The sequence below is a fragment of the Zalophus californianus genome, chromosome 13 (genome assembly GCF_009762305.2).
Source record: "Zalophus californianus isolate mZalCal1 chromosome 13, mZalCal1.pri.v2, whole genome shotgun sequence".
NCBI classification, from domain to species: Eukaryota; Metazoa; Chordata; class Mammalia; order Carnivora; family Otariidae; genus Zalophus; species Zalophus californianus.
The window spans coordinates 66,648,630-66,668,739 of NC_045607.1; the positions used below are offsets into that span (position 1 = coordinate 66,648,630).

General features: G+C 41.4%; 1 protein-coding gene across 7 annotated transcripts in view; it reads right to left on the reverse strand.

The window, feature by feature from the left end:
- AOPEP (aminopeptidase O (putative)) overlaps window positions 1-20,110 on the reverse strand; it is a 347,525-nt gene that overhangs the window by 55,447 nt on the left and 271,968 nt on the right. The window lies entirely within an intron of this gene.

Here is a 20,110-nt window from a genome sequence, read left to right on the forward strand (position 1 = left end):
CCCCATAAACACACAGCTATTAATGCAAACTGAATCAAACATGCTGTGTAAGTTACTCAGACACAAAAGCAGTCTCACTGAGGACAAGGTTTTCTGAAATGGCAAGCATTTGGGGGAAAACTCAGCAAAATACAATCCTCCCAGATTTACCTGGCAGTCACATTCCTAGAGAAGTCAGAAAATATTAAAACCGTGCCTGTAAGAGTCAGGTCTAAGCTCCGATATTGGTCCCAGGATTCTCAGCTGTCTAACTCTCCAGCGGGCACCTAAAGACTGCAGGAAGCAGCATATTCCTCACCACGCTGGGAAGTGCTACGCACTGCAGGCACACTATTCCCAGACTCAGCCCACTGAAGGCCAAGAGCACCCCCAATCACTGTGACACGACATCATCCCCATGGGAGTGGTTCTGCCCCATGAGAGCGGCTCCTTGATACTAAACTACTCCCACACATCAGAGTGCTAGAGCAGAAACAGGCCAGGCTAGGTGCCACAGCCCAGCGTCAGCTGCGGTCGTCTCCTTAGCTATCAGAACGTACAAGAACATCTCTGCCACGGTTTCTCTCCTGTGCATTTCTGTCACTTGGCACTTGGGTACCCCTCATCCTTTCCTCTTGGGAGGTGAGGTGCTCCTGCATTATTGTAAAAGAACATTATCTTTACCCACTCACTGCTAAAACCAACCCTCAACAAGCACAAATTGTTCAAAAAACCAGCAGGCCTGCAGCAGGTGTCCTGGGGCACCTATGGAGGGGCCACAGACCTCACCCAGGAGGCTCGGTCATGACTAACCAGGACTTGGTTAGAAAAATGTTTATTTGATAAGCTCACTCCCAGAATAAAACATATCTGCAAATCCAAGAATAAACAAAAATAATAAGCAACTTTTATCACTTGGTCTTAAAGGTGCACAGTAATCCAGGCCATGTCGAATGATGGGATAAATTCTTCTCGTACAACTTTTGTGAGGCCTTTGGAAATAGCCCAGGTTCATACAAATACCCCTACCTGCATTTTTAATAAAAAACCCTTAAAACCTACCTAATTCTATAAACTAGAAAACTTACCATTTGATTATTTAAAGCACCACAAAACAGGGTTCTACATACACATGTGTCTACTCTATATTAAGACAATGTGTATAATTAGAAATATAAACTTACAACCTTTGGCATGAGCAAAAGAGAAAGTAACAAAAGGAAAAGCACAAAAAATAAAATCCCCTCTCCAAGTAAAGTAATTTAATGTTGAAACAATTAACATCACAAACGCCCTCCATACTTCTTATCAAGTCTATAAAAAAACCCACATAATTAGAGATTAGAGAGGACAGAGTACCAAGGACTACAATTTTGGTTAACATGCATTAACAATGCTTGAAAAAATGCAAAAAAAACCTAAAACAGTTTCTACCTTTCTTTGGTGTGAAGAGTATCAAATAAAAGTCAAAGGTTAAGGTTATTCCTTAAATATAGCCTGTGGTTAGGGTGTAGAGAAACTAGAACCCTCATGCATCACTGGTGGGAATATAATAGGGTACGGTTTTTTGGAAAACAATCTGGTAGTTTCTTAGTAAGTTACACATAAGTTTACTGTTAAGACTCCTAGGTGCCTACCCCAAAGAACTGAAAACACACGTCCACACAAAAACTTGTCTTTATAGCAGCAGCATCCACAACAGCCCCAAACTGGAAACAACCCAAATGTTTATCCATTGGTGAACAGACAAAACGTGGTATATCCATACAATGGAATATTACTCAGGAAAAAAAAAAAGAACAAATTACTGATACATACTACAACATGGATGAAACCCCAAAACGGTATGCTAAGTGAAGGAAGGCAAACGCACAAAACCACATATTGTACAATTCCACTGATATGAAATGTCCAGAAAAGGCCTATCTATAGAAAGAGAAAAAAGGTTACGGGTTGCCCACAGCTGCAGGGCGGGGGAAAACAGGGAGTCACTGCTAATGGGTGCCAGGGATCTTTCAGGGATGATAGAAATGTTCCAAAACTGGATTCTGGTGATGACTGCACAACTTGGCAAATTTATTAGAAACCAATGAATTGTACACTAAATTTTATACTCTAGCTATTACACCTGACAAAAGCTGTTAAAAACATACATAACACACACATACATAGAGCCTCCAGCTGAAGTCCTGGGCAGCTACGAAATGTTAAATCTGTGTTTCGGTTGTCCCTCTTTCTTGACTCCAGACTGGAAAAGATGACATCAGGCCATTAACATTATGAGAATGCAGAATTTTGCTATTCAATTTCCTCTTAAAGATAATAAAGGAGCATGGGGGGGGGGAGGGAGGGAGGCACGCAGGGGGAGCAAATAAATCTGCTCTTTCCTCATTATGGAGTTCAAGCCGGGTCACGGCCCTATTAGCCGGTAACCACGAGTAGCTTACTTATTACTGCACACTGCCGGCGGGGGCAGTGCTGGGGCCTGGGAATGCTGAGTCCCCTGCCCTATGAACATAGGACCTTTGTCATGGGCAAACCTAGGCCAGGCACGAGGCTAAGCATGCTAATGGACATTCCGAACAATCAAGAAATGAGAAACCAGGGAAATGTTTATATTCAGTTCATGCGCTGAAAATCTAACACAAGCCACTTACCTCCCAAACCTCAAAGTTAGGCTTTATTTGTTACAATCGGTATCAACTGAATAATTTTACATAGTGAGAAACCTCAGTCTGGTAAGCAGGCACAGCGTGGACAATGCCGTAAGACGACCTATCCTGCCTTCCCCTCCCATCTCCTACTGAGTCAACTGCTGCCAAGCACCTACTAAACAGCTGGGCAGGGCCTTACGGCCAGCGTGCTAGCTCTGCCTTGCAGACTCAATGACGGACCCCTTCCCAGCAGGACAGCAGACTGGATGGCATCTGGCACTGTTCCTGGGTACAAAGACCAGGCTCCGGGGCCATGTCTGAGCGCTGGGGGCTGACGGTGCCCACTGATGGAACGGCCCTCTAGGACATGGGTCGTGGAAGAAATAAGAGCAAGGACAAGCTAGTCCATATCTGGAATTTCCTGACCACCATAGCCAAGACCGCCCCTGCCATGTACTCATAGGAGGTCCTGCTGAAAGCCGCGGCACACGTGCCATGTCGAGAAGACAAGCATCTTAGGACCACCTTATACGTCCCTGTACAAAAGTTTCTGAACAGGAAAAAAAAAAAGTAAGTGATAAGAGGGCCAATCTGACAGAAATGGTATGCAATTATTTTCTGTTGAAGTTGGCAGGATAAAAATCCATCTTATGAAAAATGAAATGCTGTGGAAAACAGTAAAATTGGGCAAGAAAACGGAAATGCTGTATCTATCCTCCTCTCTCCCAGCACTCTCGAGTATTTCCTCTATTTTCAGAAGCAATAAAACTGTTCTCCCTCCCAGCATTCTCCCTGCACTCCAAGACACACTGGCCGACAAACTGGCACGGCGGCCCCCGCCCAGCCCAGAGTGTAGAAACACACCATCTCTGGGGCAGCCGGCACTCACACGGGGTCACACAGATGCAGGTCTGCACACTGTTGCAGCTATCCGCTGAGGGGCGCCCCCCTGGGCCTATGAAATCCTTCCAATGGCCCTCACCACTTATGGAGAGGTATGGCACTGCCTGGGAGAAAATGGGGACTTCCTCCCCAGGGGGGCCCACAATGCCCCTTACCGTGAGCAAGCCTGACGCTGAACTCAACAGAGGTAAGAATATTCCAAGAATGTCAAGGACGAATGGAAAGGACCAGCAGTGTTTTCTCATGATTCATTCCCCTCATTCCAAACCTACTTTCTCTCTCATTCTCTTATCTCTATTTAAAATAAACTTCACAGAGAAAAAGTAGAGATCAGGTGAGTTAAAGTGGCAACCCGTATAATCTGATACAGCTAGCTGGCTAATAGAACGTTTGACATGAAAATTATCCTACATAAAAAAATAATTTCTTTCCCATAAAAAATTCAAGCCTGTTCATAATTTACAGGGCATGTGGAGTCTTAAGCCTTAGCAATTAGGGAGCAAAGTCAGTCCACTGGGTTTTGTCCAATGACCCTTTTAACTACTTGAAAATGATGTCTGATTATCAAATAATGTGATGGCTTATCTATAAAAACTTTCCTAAAAAATATTGATTCTTGATTTACATAAGCAAGGACATTCTGAGAAGCCTTTTTAAATCATGCATAATACATTACTCACAGTTGAGACAAACACTGGGCCCATTTCTTCAGGGTCTAAGTGGGTTTCTATTAGTAAGTCCATGCCTGGGGATACTCACTATTCGGAGCCAGCTCTACATAAGAATAATAGTTATTGTAAACTCAGACCTCTATAGCTGCTGGGGGGGGGTGGGCGGTGGCGGGCAGGGATATCTCAACACTTGTTTTTGACAACTTCCTGGAATTCTATAGTACTCAGATACCAGCAAGCGCTGTATTTCTGCCTGGCCAGAACTTTTGCCAATTGAAATGACTGATGACTTATAATTAAGACCTCAACCCAAATCAATAAAACTACTACTGAGGACTTCAACTAAAACTTTCTTGGAGGAGCCTAGTGGAAACTTCCAAAAGAACCCCAGGCAGTATTTGCCTGGGACAGAGTGGCCTCACGGAGCAGATTCCGGGGGTCAGCTTAGCAGAGAGGTGCACCTCTAGGTGTAGCTGAGACCTGCCAGAGAAGTAACTGGGCTGCCTCCCTGGTCTTCACGCTGGGGACACTCCAGCTGGCCAGGAGACGCAGGGGGCTGATGTTCCAAACATGGTCATCCTTCTCTGGCTACATTTCTGATCTATCCTATTGCTTGTCAGGGCTCCTTCCGTTCTCTTAATACACCGCAGATGATGAATGACTTTAACCCCTGACGACAGTACTGGAGAAGCCCATCACCAGTAACACTAATTACTGTCACTGAGCAACAATCCAGGGGCAGCTCTTTGTTAAATGCTTTACAGTAATTGTTTTACAGATGAGGAAACTGAGGCTTCCACAGACTAGTTTGTCCAAGGTAAAAAACTAGTAAGGGATAAAGATAGGATTTCCATCTACCTGTCTATAATTTCCAGGTTGTGAAGGACAACAGCGGAGGGGGGAAATGTACAGCATGATTTCAGTTCAATTCTAGGAGCACAGATGACCCACAGGCATCAGCTGTGGCCATCTCCACAGTTCGGTGGAGAAAGAAGTTAATGGAAACCACACACGTTCTGGGAAAAAGAAGAAAAAGTGTCCATCCACGACAGATTAACATTTTTCTTGCTAAGAAAACTAGAGTAAAAAAACTGCTTAGGAAATAAATGCTCTTGACACATGAACTCTTTCTACTGAGCTATTGTTACAATGGCTACTTTATGTTACTTTTCAATTCTTTTTAAGATTTATTTATTTATTGGGGGGGGAATGAGTGGGAGGGGCAGAGGGAGAGGAAGAATCCCAAACAGACTTCCCGCTGAATGTGGAGCCCAACGTGGGGCTCGATATCATGACCCTGAGATCATGACCGGAGCCAAAACCAAGAGTCAGACGTTTAACTGACTGAGCCACCCAGGTGCCCCAATTTTCAATTATTTCTGATAGTAAGATTTACTATATTGAACGGTCTTTAAAAAATGAGGAAGTGTTTCCAGATACACTGGTTAACAGTTTTTCACAGGAAAAAGTCCCACCAAGAATAGCATAGAGATAACTTCTTTATTCTTAACCCTCACGTAAATGATGTGCCTTGCCCTCCCGATTATTAAAAGTTCATTTTGAAGACAGGTAATTAGAATACCAAAGTTTATATGTATGTATAACACATCCCCATCTCTTCTCTGTAACACTGCAAGATCACAAAATAGGTTTGACACAAACAATTAAAAACTGAGAAATTGTACTTCTAAAACAAATAATGCAATATATGTTAAGGAAAAAAAAAAAAGAAGACAGCAGAAGGGGAAGAATGAAGGGGGGGAAATCGGAGGGGGAAAAGAACCATGAGAGACAATGGACTCTGAAAAACAAACTGAGGGTTCTAGAGGGGAGGGGGTGGGAGGATGGGTTAGCCTGGTGATGGGTATTAAAGAGGGCACGTTCTGCGTGGAGCACTGGGTGTTATGCACAAACAATGCATCATGGAACACTACATCAAAAACTAATGATATTATGTATGGTGATTAACAATAAAAAATTTTTAAAAAACTGAGAAATTATGAATGTGTTCAAAATCGACAACAATCACAGGATTATTCACTCTCCTCTCCTCCTGTTTTAAGAATCTGAACACAAGAGGAGTCCTGCAGCAAAAAGTCAGATTTCCTCTCTTCTGTTATCCCGAACTCCATCAGGATTACCGCAGTTTTCAAAAAAGTGACTGTGAAGTTCAGCAAAACCAAACAAAAACCGTATCTTTCGCCTCCTGTTCCAGAGCCTGGTTTGCTCCACCTTCACTTTTTCCACTGAACCTCTCCCTACAATGGCTCATGATGACGATGACTTTGCATTATGCACAGGGCAGTTCTCTGGGAGCGTGAGTCAGAGGCAAACAGCGCCAGCTCTGGAAATAGCGCCTGCAGCTTTCCTCTGAGCTGGGAGACAGTGGTCACGACAGCAGGTCTCGCCCCTCACCTCCCCTGCTTGCAGGTCAAAGGCTGATGGGACAGGTAAATGTGTGTGCGTACATTTGCACGCACACCACCCAAGTTATACGTGCATGCTGGTACGACAGGAATCCTTTGTTGGAAGGCCATTCAGCATCATTTAGATTTGTCTTAATGATAATCTGGTGCTCTAAGGTTGGGTAATGCTACTGGTGACCAAGTCAGTGACTTAATCTCTAATGAAGACTCAAAGTTTGCCACAGCAGCAAAACAGGAGTATCATCCTGTGCCTGCTCTTCAGCCCCTTTCATTCTGCCAGGGCAGGGGGGCGCCTTCTGCAAGTCTGAAGGAGCTCAGTACCTACGTTCCCTTTTCAACTGCTCATTTGGGGGCACTATCCTTTTGTATCTACCAGTCTGCTGCAGATAAAATACAAGCAGAAACCAGAATATTCCTACTCACTTTGCCCTGCCAACAGTTCAGCAAGTTCTGAGAACTAAACCTTTCATAATCCAAGTTCAGCATTAGATTTATCAATACTGCTTTTGAGGGTGGAGGTGGTTTGATTTGGCCTGTAAGCTATGAGCCAAGTGAGAGAGACTGAAGAAAAATGTAACTCTAAATTTGCAATACAGCAAGGTAGGAATATGTGTAAACATGGAAAGCAGCCTTACATTTTAGAATAAATAACATCACCATAAAAGAGACCTGCACAGACTAAAGAAAAGGCATTTGTGGGTGTACCCCTGCTGAAATACAAAGTAAAATGACTAGTTATCTGGTCACACTCATATTTGATTGAAAAACTACCACAACATTTTCATGTTGCAGTTGCTCGGACTATGGTAAGAATCACAAAAATTCAAATAATCTGTGCCTTGTAAAAGTCACTAATTTAACATGAAAAGCAAAATTTCAGACCAATCCCTGCAGACACCCAGCTGCCTCACCATGAAGTCTTTCTCCATGCTCGGAAATGACTGAGCCCTCAAAATCTGACGCAGTCCCTGCCTCACCAAGCCTCCGCCCACTAGGAAAAGGCCCTCACTCTGCACGTGTTTCTACATGACAAAGGATGACCTTGTAGGGACATCCCAAGCCTCTCAGACCTTCTTTCTGGGCCTCCCTCAGGTGTCCATGCCCTACAACATAACAAAGACCAGTGTGACCCATTTCTCCTCACCTGGAACCCACAGCTACTCTGCCTCCACACCCTGCTTTGGAAAACTGCCCAGCTGAAAAGAGCCAAAAAGGGGGGGGGGGAACCTGGGCTCTGGTCCCAGGGCAGCAATCCAGCCTGGGACCTGAAGCTTTTCGGGGCGTCCATGTTCTCACATGTAAGTAAAAGACTGGCCTTCAAGAAGCTATAAGGTCTTCCTTGAGTCTAACAGCTTGGTCCCATACAACCCCCCAAATAAAGTGCTAAAGTGAAACCTGAGTTGTCAACTTTCCATGTGACATTTCCCCCCTCATTTCCTCTCTTGCGGTCCAGCACACTCAAGTGTTTAGGACCTCAAGCGGCTTTAACATTACAGCCACTAGCACACTCCTTCCAGGTGCTTGACTTAGAACTTTAGCAGTTATTTTAGACAGCTCCTTGGTGGTGGTGGTTATATGTTCTGCAGTTCTCAGCCTTTTAGCTCCTCCCCACGTTCTGTGTGACAGCATAAGACCAAAAGGAGATTTTCAGAGATCTAAAAGCCATGTTCCCTTTATTATTTATTTATTTTTGAGAGGGAAGGAGAGAGCAAGCACGGGGAGGTAGGCGGGGGTGGGGGGTGGAATCCTAAGCAGGCTCCACGCTCAGTGCAGAGCCCGACACGGGGCTCAATCTCACAACCCTGAGATCACGACCTGAGCCTAAATCAAGAGTTGGGACACTTAACTGACTGAGCCACCCAGGCCCCTCTCCAGGTTCCCTTTAACATTTAGAAACTCAACATGACCAATTATCACTTCAGAGAAAATAGTTATTTCACAAACTACCTGTACTAGAATTCATTTTGTCCTGAAATAAATGAAACACTGCAACCCTGTCTAGTGAAAGCTAACAGAGGTAACTGGAAGCTTCCCTTCAACCAGGCATACCCTGCAAAGTGACCATGGAGGGCGAGATGTGCCCCATATTAAGTGCCTTTCATTAGCTGGGCATTTGTATAAGCTCAGCCAGCCTTCAAAGAAACTTCGCATCAAAATAGTTTGGCCTCAAGATGCAAAAGCAATGACATACTGAGAGCAAGAAATGATTATAAATTGATCTAAAACGGAGCTTTTGCTAGACTACAGATCTTACAGTCACAAGAGCACTCTGAGAGCTTCCGGTCTGGAAAAAATGGAGAGGGCCGATGAAATGCTACAGTAGCTCCGAGAAACAGGGTGAGTCTTCTAGAGTAAAGCCAGAAGACGGGGTGCAATAGAGAAACTTGTGAAAGTACTACTGCTACATTTGCTGCCCACCAAAGAACAGTAAGAAACCACGGCTGAATTTTTTTTTCTTACTTAGTAAATAAATTTAAGAACACTTTCCTGTCTCAGGATCGCTGAGAAGAAAAACCCAAATGACAGGTGTTACTATCCACGTCAGAAGGTAGTCAGACTTTCACAGGCATTGGACGAAGTGCTGTAAAACTATTAGCTATTTAGTCCGTGCCAGCTGTCTCAGTAAGTCACCTCACCTACTCCCCCAGTGCTCCGGTGAGGTGAGGGGCTACCCCCTTTGACAGGATGACACGTGCTGGCATAGCCCCCCAAGACCTGTGTACCTCTGCTGAGGAGCACCTCTCCAAGACACTAGCACATCTCCGCAGAAAACAACGGGATTTCATCAGACCAAATTCCAGAGAGGATAAGAATGGCTCATTTAACAAAGATCAAAAGAAAGCCACACCCGACAAGGCTATGAGGACAAAGAGGAGCCTTTGTCACAGGGAGCCAGGAGCTGGAACAAAAAACAGGCTGCTCCGTCTCCAACGGATGCAGGAGGACTCTAGGCTCAGTGACTCATTTGGGAATCTTGGGTGAGACATTTAGATTTTCCAGTGACTACTCCACCGCCTTCTGATCTATAAAATGGAGGACGAAAGCACATTCGGCTATACAGATACTTTCAGATCCTCACAAGAAATAAAAGCATTAAGTGAAGAAAGCACGGTTCAACTCCCATGAAAATGGCTAAAATAAAGAAGTCTGGCAATTCTAAGTGCCGATGAGGAGACACAGGAACTGGGAACCGTAAGCACCACTGGTAGAACATGCTGCAGCCACTCTGGAAAACAGCTGAGCAGTTTCTTGGAAAGTTAAACACACCTCTACCCTATGGCCAAGCCATGCCAGGCCTGGGTATCTACCCAAAATAGGTCCACATGTAGGCAGTTAAACACTATTCATAGTAAGCCAAACCTGCAAAAACTCCAAACATCTGTCAACCAGTAAACGAATAAACAAAACGTAGCACATCCACACAATGGAATACCACCTTGTTATAAAAAGGAGCAAACACCAAAATGTGCAATACTGCTCAACCTCAAAACGGGGTGATAAATGAAAAGAAGCCAAGTCTAAAAGACTGAAGTGTGTATGATTCCATTTACAGGAAATTTCCAGAGAAGGCAAAACGCTAAAGACAGAAAGCGCATCAGTAGTTGCCTGGGGCTAGGGGGTGAGGATGGGGACTGAGCGCAAATGGACACAAGGGAACTTCCTGGTGAGGGAAATGTTCCAAAACTGGACTGTGGCGACGGCTGCACAAACTGTGTGTCTTAAAACTCAAGAAACTGGCTATCGGTGCATTTTATGGCATATAAAAGATATGGGATATAAAACTCAGTAAAGCTGCTGCAAGACAGAATCAGAACCAACATCTTCCGCTGTCTGTGGGAGCGCTCAGCAACCTTTACCATCACTGTTAGCAATCACTGTTAAAGCTGTGCCTTCAACACTGAAAAGTAAAGCTCCTGTAGCTGATAGTTAGGGAGAAAAACTCAGAAACCAAACTGTGCATGAACACAACCCAGAGCTATTTCTCTTCCAGATTCTTCCCACTGTTCTCCTTGACTTCTCCTGCTCCTCACGGAGATCACGAATTTTTCTTGGACACCAAATGAAAACTGCCACAGAAAATTAACTCTATGGTTTTCAGTTATAAATGAGACCACATAAAATGACAACTGTTGCCTTTTCTATGAAAAGATCTTTCCCCACTTTACATAGTCTCCCCACTTTACATAGTTTCCTTGATATTAATTACTGCAAATCAGTTTGTTTTCTTGCTTCATATATATGAAGTCTGAACCTTCACATACCTATGATTTAGAATTTAACACCCTGAAAAACAAACATTTCTTGATTTATAGAGATGTAAAATGTTAAAGGATTTGGATACGCACTTAATGGCATTTTGTGGCCCACTTGATGAGTCTATTTGTGCTCATCATCAGAAAAAAGGGCATACAATTATTTAATAATTTTTTTTAAAGGAGGTCATGCTAAATCTGTGGTGCTGAAAACAAGTGGGATGCTTTTTGATGACAGAATACAACATTCAAAAATCACAAGAGGAAACTGAAGGGCTCCAGAACTTGCAGTCACCACCTTTAATTCTGAAACATTCTCATTTCTCATTTTGCCTCAACCAAATGTTTAGGGAAGGGAAAAACCCCAAAACTTAACAATGCAAACAAAAGGGAAAAAAAGAGTGAAAGAGATTGAAAACTTTATACATCCGCAAGTCCAGATGTAGCCTGAACTCAGTGCAGGCCTCCAACTGCACGTGAGCCAAAGGGAAATACTAATTTCCCAGTTTCAGTATGTTCTCATGAAGACAATCAGAATTTTGAGAACTGAACTGATGGTATCCTCAATTCTACAAAAGCACAAAAATTGAATAAACTGGAATATTTGCATCCTGGACTCATCCTGGAAAAGCCTTATGGAGAATGCAAAAAGCCCAGAGAGAGAGGACCCCCTTTCCTTAGATATCCAAACTGCTCTGTAGACATACTTGTACCACTGATAGAGGATGGATTCAATTCTGTTTCCTACTTTATACAATTTTTTACATTCAACTGTAAACTCGTTTGGGACTGTTTTCCATTCATTTCTGTACTCTGTACTCCTTATTCAGGGCTTTGTATGTTGTGGATATGTGGTGAAGTTAGTAAATAAAATGTTCAAATAAATATAGAATTTAATAAGGAATGTGTTAACACGGAATTACAGGCAGTATTATATTTCTAGCATTGGGTTTTCAAATCACCCTGATTTGTAAGTGTCAGCAGAATTTCTATGATAGGTTCCAGCCTTACTTGCAAAACATGGATGAATTTATTTTTAAAAATCACATATTCAAGTAAAGACACCAACATTATTTACATGTATGTCGATCAAAACCCTATCTGTGCTTACAAATCAGGTAAAAGCATTAAAATGGATTCAGTTAATTCAGTTACCCAATTTCCCACCATAACTTCCAGGCTGCATGTGTAAAGGGTTGCTTTATCCAAACAAGGCCCAGGCGTGGAAACTCGAGTCCAGGGTAGCCTCAGGTAAAATGCATCATATACTCATGTCCTTAGTTTATGCCACACTGGTTTGAATTTACTTATCCACATGCTGCTTTGTAAATGATCTTTGATGTGTGTGTTTTATCTCCTATGGCCAGAAATGACATCTCCTGTTTCTCTGGTATTTTCCAGCAGCTTCTTACACAGGTCTTATGTACAACAAATCCAAGAAAACATGCTGGCTGATTAGAACTGACTTGGGTTTTCGGCTTTCATTATCTGAAAAAGAGTCCTTTAATTTTTTTCCCCTATGTATTGTACTGTGCACAAACCACGATCATGTAAACCCAGTTCTGTGTGGGAAACTAACCTATTTCAGGCAAGAGTGTATGAAAAATAAAACAGAGGAGTTTTCTCCATGAGAGGCTTTCAGAAAGCACCATTGGTTTTAGGCCAGTAGTTCTCATGCATGGGCACAGAGAGCCTGTTGACCACATGCAATCGGCGAGCATTTATATACTGCTAAGATGGAGACAAAAGACTTCAGAGGATCCACTTTAGATTTCTCACAAATATAAAGCCAACTCCATTCCGACTGCCATAAAATGAAGTACTCTAAATTTTAAAGTTCCTAACAACACGGGACTTTGAAGAGTAACAAGAAAGTAAAATGAATTTAAAGTACTTTATATACAGTATCCTAGCTGGTCTTCAAATCCACTCTCTTGAGCAGCAAAAAAGGTTACCATTATTCTCATTTTACAAATGAGGAAAATAAAGGTCAAAAGCCATTTGACAACTGGGAAAAGTAACCCACAATGAGACATATTCAAGTAACATTTTTGGAATTTAAAGAAAAAAAAAAAATCTGGGAGAAAAGACCAGGTCACTCTGAGGGAAAGAAATGAGACCAGCGCCAAGACAATGGAGTAACATACTCAAGATACTCAAAGAAAACGTGAATCAAGAATTTTATATCTAGTTGGACTGACCTTCACGTGGAAAGAGCACAAACTTACAAACATGCAAGAACTCAAAAAATATAGTTGTCCCACGCTCTTCCAGAGAAAGCCACTCTAGAACTAGCTTCAAAAAACCAAAATCCCCGAAGATCAGTTGTATGAGGGCAGCTGATGAACAGTATAGATTTACTTGCAGAATTAAAGTTATGTGATTTTATAAAGCATATGGTATTAAGTATATAAGGTCTACATGCTCTGACATCATAAATCTAATACAACTATCAAAAAAAGGGAGGAAATGGGAAGACTATATAAACGATAGCATCAGCCTGTTGACCATGTTAAAAGTATTTATCTGGAAGCAAAAAGACAATACTTCATATCACATGATAGAAAATAAAGAGAGGAGGGACAAGAAAAGGTTAATATCTAATTTCACTACTGCTCACAGTAGGAAATCAATAGACAAGAGGGGGAAAAAAAGTGAAGAGAGATCAAAATGTATTATTATGTCAAAGTAACCATTAGAACAAAAATCCAAGCCTTCTAAATAACAAAAAAGGACAAAAGAAAAAAATATATCATAAAACTGTATGAAAGAATCAAGGCTAAACATACTCATTAATTTTATAATTAATATACACTGGCTTCACTGGCCTATTAAATGAAAGGATTTTCAGATGAAAGCAAAAGTCAAGTGACAAACCCAAGGAGCACACAATTTGGTGGCAGAGTTGGGACCAGGCCTGGCTCTGAGCTCTCTGTAGAGAATGGATGAACGAGATGACCCACAACAACCAGGAAAGCTCTACCAAATGTGCTCCAATGAAAACTGCTGTCATTAAAGAACAAAATAATTAAATAAAAACTGGGACGTTACAATTTCTTAAAAACCTAACAGCCAGGTATGACTTAATAAGGTCTCAGCGCCATGAGCCGGATTCATTCATCTAATTCATTCGACAGATATTTTTCGAGGCTGCGTGTGATCAGGCCCTCCTAAGTGCTGGAGATAGGAGGCGTGAGTGTCATCTTTGCTGTGTGCAGACACCCAGAAATACAAATGTAGTACAGGTTGGCTGTACTTAAAGGTATAGTGTCTGCCTCCTAAAAGAGAAAATGAATGGAAACCGTAACAGGCCCTAAACTACGCTGACACCGGTAGGTGCTACTACAATAACGCATCTTATCAGTGCCAGATGATACCAGGCACAAAGCAGCGGTCATTAAAATGCCTCAGACGCGAATAACTGCCAAGTAAAGCATTCTATCACAGGAACGTAACGAATGCTTCCTATAAAAGTAACTAAAAAGTCATGAAATTGTTCTCTGCCCGCCTCCCCTTTCCAGCCAAAACTCATGGTTTATATTAAAATGGCTTTCATCTTTCATGGCACAGAAAAGCTGATGCCTGCTGGCATCGAATCTGCTAAAATCAACAACAGTGTAATTATCTGCACACTTTCAAGTGTTTTCAAAATACTCGCTGGTTGGGATTTTCCTCATTTAGAAATGTATGCTTTATGCTGGTGGTCTAAGGCTGTCAATGGCTTGGGTTAAAAAAAATTTCTTTAAGTCTTGCCCGAAGCATTCTTTTCTGCAGCAATTATTTGATTTGTTTGGACCTCACCCACTTTCAGAGCGTCCGCCCCAGTCTACGACACCCTCCCAGCATACTGCTGGTCTGTGGTACTACTTTAACGGTGCATTTACATGAGCGGATACATGCAAAGCACTCAGAACACTGCTTGACACATGACAAGTGTCAGCTATTATTATATTAATAGTTCCATTCACAGATTCTTTTGAAAACACGTGAATAAGTGCGTGAGGGTAAGCGGATGACTATACTTTAATTTTCTCTGTTGTGCTAGTCGAAAATGGAAGGGGTATTCTCAGAATATTTTTTATCAACTGCGGATTCTTAAAAAAATAAATCTACAGAACAGATGAAAATTTAATGGTATAAAATCATACAGATCAGACTTCCTTCCTGAGGCTACCAAAAATACATTTTATCAGCAATTCTTCCTTGGTCCAGCTTTAAAAAAAAAAAGTGGGGGGGGGGCAGAAAAAGCCAAGATCTTGTGAAACCAGATCTAACTTGAGACCTGGGTACAGAGAATTTAATAAATTATGTATTTGTTAGAGATTTACAAGGAAAAAAGGGTGACCCACAAATAAGACCCAGTTCTAAATATTGCAGCAATAAAATAACGAATTGCATATTAACAGCGCTGTAATTACTTTTTGTTTGGTTTCTTTGTAATTACTTTTAATAAATTACGCTGCCTCTCCCCATCACTCAAGTAAGTTGTCATCCAAAGGCACAATCAGTACAACACAGGACACAAAGCCACTCACAGATAGGGAGGGCGGCTGGTGCCTCAAGAGCAGTGACTCATTAGAACCCATAAAGCTTTTCTATGGAGATCAAGTATCAATGAAGCTATTGTCAGAGATTACAGCTATATAAATGTAGACTAGTTATGAATTCTCACAGGGCAAGAGCATTTTCGAAAAGAAGCAAGGGCACCAATGCCTGGGAAACCACTCAACACCAATGCCGCTTCAGTTGCGTAAGAGTGGCTGCCTGAAGCCTACCACTTTGCTGAATGTGGCGTAGTTCCTATGAAGTGAAGGGACCCTTGGTTCAGCCCTCTCTAAATTCATCTTGTGCCATTTTGTCAAGCTTTGTATCCTGACGGCTCCAGACTCAAGCCTAACACCGTCACCGTCTGCTGTTACAGGTCCAACTGAGAGCCAGATAATTTTTATTAGTCTTAAATAGTTTTCCAGAAATCATAAACTTAATATAAAACAGACCTCTGTCACAGAAGACAAACAGCAGTAAAGCACTTTGTTAAATAGTTTAAAATTTGTACCTACCTTTAGCATGTTGAATATTTCAATATTAGAATTGTAATAAAAGCATTTTCTTAGAACATATAAAAATTTTAAAAGGAACAATAAATGGGGCAAAATTCATAAACCAAATTGGGTTTTATTCACAATTTTTTAAATGTGTAAATTATTACTCATACCAAGATTATCACTGCAGTTCAGAATCAAACGAATGGAAAGGGCAAATGAAATAAAAGTGAGAAAAAATGCTCCAGAATCTAAGAAGCATATTATCACAAAGAAAATAGTGCCCGTGTTTGTTTTCTCAAAGACTCAGAAAACAGAATTTATCATTTGGCTTCAACTAAAATGGCCATTAAATACAATATAAAGTTCACATTTCACAACCATCTTTCTAAATCTTTGTATGTTTCACTCCATAGTTCAAGGAAAACTTCATAAAATTTTTCACAATTTCATGCTATAGAATATTGTTTTTTAGGTTCCGGCAGAAAAGAACAATTAGGTTACCTTAAAGGGTGCTTTTGTTAGAAACCGTTTGTACCTACTGTTGCTTATGACTCATCGTAACACAGGCCGAGACACTCACTCTCGCCAAGACCACTAGCTTGGAAACTATCACACGTAAAGGATGGGTTATTAATAATAATAGCCAACCCTAGTATTCCTGATTTTTCAGTGTTTGAAAGTTTGCCAATGCATAGTTGTGACATCATCATATATACTTGTTGATGACCAGAAATGAGTATCTTAAAATTTATTCTCTGTACATTATCACATATGCATAAAATAGGACTTCAGGTATCTCTTTTGAATCTGAAAACTGGCATTTTCTTCTTCTAAAGGAATCCTACCTCATTCATATCCCCAATATACTATTTATTGTTCTATACTATAGTATTACTAACCCTTAAAAAAACTATTTAAGAACTCTGTATTTCATATATATTTATAAAAGTATATTATCCCTTCATCTTTGAAAGTGATGGGTAATTTGCATTTATCTTTGAATCGGTTAGAGATAAAAGCAGAAAAAAAATTATGTTCCTCTTCCAAAACCAACAGCCATTCAGCAACATCTATTAACATTATTTTTAAAAATAGACACCATACAGTTGGCTGCTGCCACCACCACTGTCTCACCACCCCTCAAAGAGCAGGCCGATCCATTCCCCCCGGCTGTTTGTGTGGTTGTTCATGTTCTCCTTGCCTTTCTGTTGCACAAGTTATTCAAACTAAAGGAAAGGAATGTGAAATAACTGAAGAAGAAAGACTATCAGAATGGAAGAAGAAAACACCTGAGGACCAGAGGCAAAAGAGAGGTGAGTTTTGTCATTTGAAATGAAGGAAACAGAAACCAGTAGGAAGGAATTGAGTTGCACCAGTGGAAGGGGGGTGAAGATGTGAAGAGAAAAATAAAATGAAAGTAAATGTCAGAGAAGACAAAAGATGTGTCAGGCAGACCGATGTAACTTCAGGAAGAGGAGAGCTAAAACCTGTAAGACCACACAGCTACCTGGTGGGGCGGGAGGACTTGAACAGTAAGCAGAAGAGCCAGGAAAAGGCCAGGAGAACATTTTAAATCACTTCTCCGGGTGGTACCTCTCACTCACCCCAGTTTACTTTATTTCATTATTCGTTATTTTAACCCACAGCTGAGAATGGGGTAAGTTTTGTTTTGCTTCCCCTTCTGAGTTCACTGAAAAACTCAACCCATAGATCAGGCTGTGCCGACCACTTAGCACCTTCGAGATTTTCTTTAAGGGGGAAAATAAATATCTCCTGTAAGATCACATTCACTACCTATAATTCCTCGCCCGTTGCCCACTTCCAGACTCTGGCCTTGCACTGCTGCTGTTTTCCTTCCTCAGGCAGGTCAGACGACTCTGCTTTCCACAAGTCAGTAAATACTGGAGAAAAAATGTCCCGACCCTCCCACAGTTAAACACAGACTAGTTAACCAAGTTCAGTCATCTGGGCTGAATCCTGCGTGAGCCTGAAAGATATAAACAGAGACTGGGGGGATGGAGGAAGGGCAGCGTGCGGGAGAAGTGGGGCAAATAAAACAAAGTAGGCAAATAAAGGCAATGGGCAGACTTAAAATTATGCCTACCAGAAATGACTAAAACTCATTTTCTTACGTTACAGTAACAGAAAATGAATAAAAGCTGAAAATACCATAGTTTTATTTCAATGTTGTAAAAAAAAAAGATAGTGGATGCGTTAAAAAGGAAAAATTAGGTTCATTTGCTTCTACTTATGGCATGGTAGACATTTAAGAACATTTATGAAACTCAACAGCGAGTTAACTACTGAGGTTCCTACTAATAACAGGTCAAATCATAGCAAAAGGTTAACACATGACCTGGGTTTAAATACTCATTACCACACAGAATTCACTCTGTATTTCGGACAGACACTCGGGCAATCGGGGTATGGCACCTTGGCTACCCGCTGCAGGGTGGCTTCTGAGCCTTTCAGAACTTGTTCTAATACCCTTGGTCACTGATTACACTCCCTCTCACCCTGCCCTTGAAAATACTGCATGCTTTGCCTCAGCGAGCTCCAAACCCTTTCCTGGGTGCAACAGAGGCAAAACAGTGGGCAAAGGGCTTGGCTGCCATGCAGAGCCAGGAAGAAAGATTAGACACACTGATAATTAATATTCTCTGATCCAATTCTGAAATGTCCCATCTTCTGGCCCTCTCCACCTCCCCCTCAAAGCTAGTCAGCTTTGAGCGTCAGTCCTTGAAAGGAAGTTCAGCTTGTTGGTCCCAACCTACTTTATTTGTGTCCTCTTTAAAACTGCTGCCCACATTTTCTAAGAAAAGTCAAACGTGCGCCCTGCTCATAAGCTCTAATACCTCTAAGCCTCTATCGAGGAGAAAGGCTCAGTGAAGAACCCCATTTTCTTGGGAGGTGAAATCCTCAGTTCCCTCCTTCTCATTCTCAGAAGGCAGTGGTCAGATCATGGGTGTCACACATGTGGTTACTTCAAGTTCAGATTTTGGGGGTGATGGTAGCTAGTAATCCACAAAGGTAAGGGCTTCTCTTCATTCATGCCTGACATACTGTGCATTTGGGTCATCATCTTTTGGCTTAAAAAATAATAGCCAGAAAATATTTTTTTGAAATGCTAAACAAGCCATAAAACTTCTTCCTTCTTTGGACATTTTATGATCTCATTCATCACCTCACAGACATTTTTTAAAACACCTGGAGCATGAAAGTTAAACAAACACAACCTACCATAGCATGCCGAGGTATGGTCAGAAAACTCAAGTCTATTCAAAATGAAACCTTTTTCTATTACTGTTTAACTCAAGTGACAGACATGACTTTAAAAAGGTAAGGGCTGGAGTACCACTCCTCACTGACTGACTGTCTCCCTACAAATGACCAGGATCGTAGGCCAGTTCTTTCCCCAATTCTCTTAGAAGCTGTCCTTGGTATCCTTACATGCACTCTGAAACTTTGGAATCACCTTCATTATGATGTGCTTTGTGCACATTCTCGGACGCTGCAATGCCCATACTAAGGCAACACATCAGAGAAGTTGGCAGCAATGCTATCAGCAAGAATTTGGCTTCAGAAACAGGAGTGATTCATCATACATTCTAGCAGCAGAAAAACAACACACATCTATTTTAATCCCTTGGTGCTATCAAGAATCAAGAAACAGTACAGTAATTAAGTAAACGCAACAAAAATCCTATCTGCTGTAACACTGGTAAAACATTACTCAGAAACAACATACTACTTACCTTATTTCATAATTATTTATTACAATGACAAATCAAGTTTTAATTTAACACAATTTCAGGAGAAAATAGGTAGTCCAAACTTCTGCAAAGTAACATACTGAAATTCTAAATTTAGAAAAACAAATTTCTCATTTGGCTTTACAGTAAATAAAATGCCTCCTAGTGTTTCAAAAGAAATCCACTTCTTTCAACTCCCACCATTTTTAAGATTACTCTAGTTTAAAGTCTAAAGGCTAAACGAGCGAGCGTGCTACTGTATCTATCACAACCAAACAGAGAAACCTGATATTGTGGGCAATTTCAGAACACCCCCCCTTTTTAGAGGTACCTTAACAACTGCATAACTACTACTAACGGGTCTAATACAATAATGGAACCCGCTTATGTCCTATTGCTCTATTTAATGAGCATGAAACATATCTCC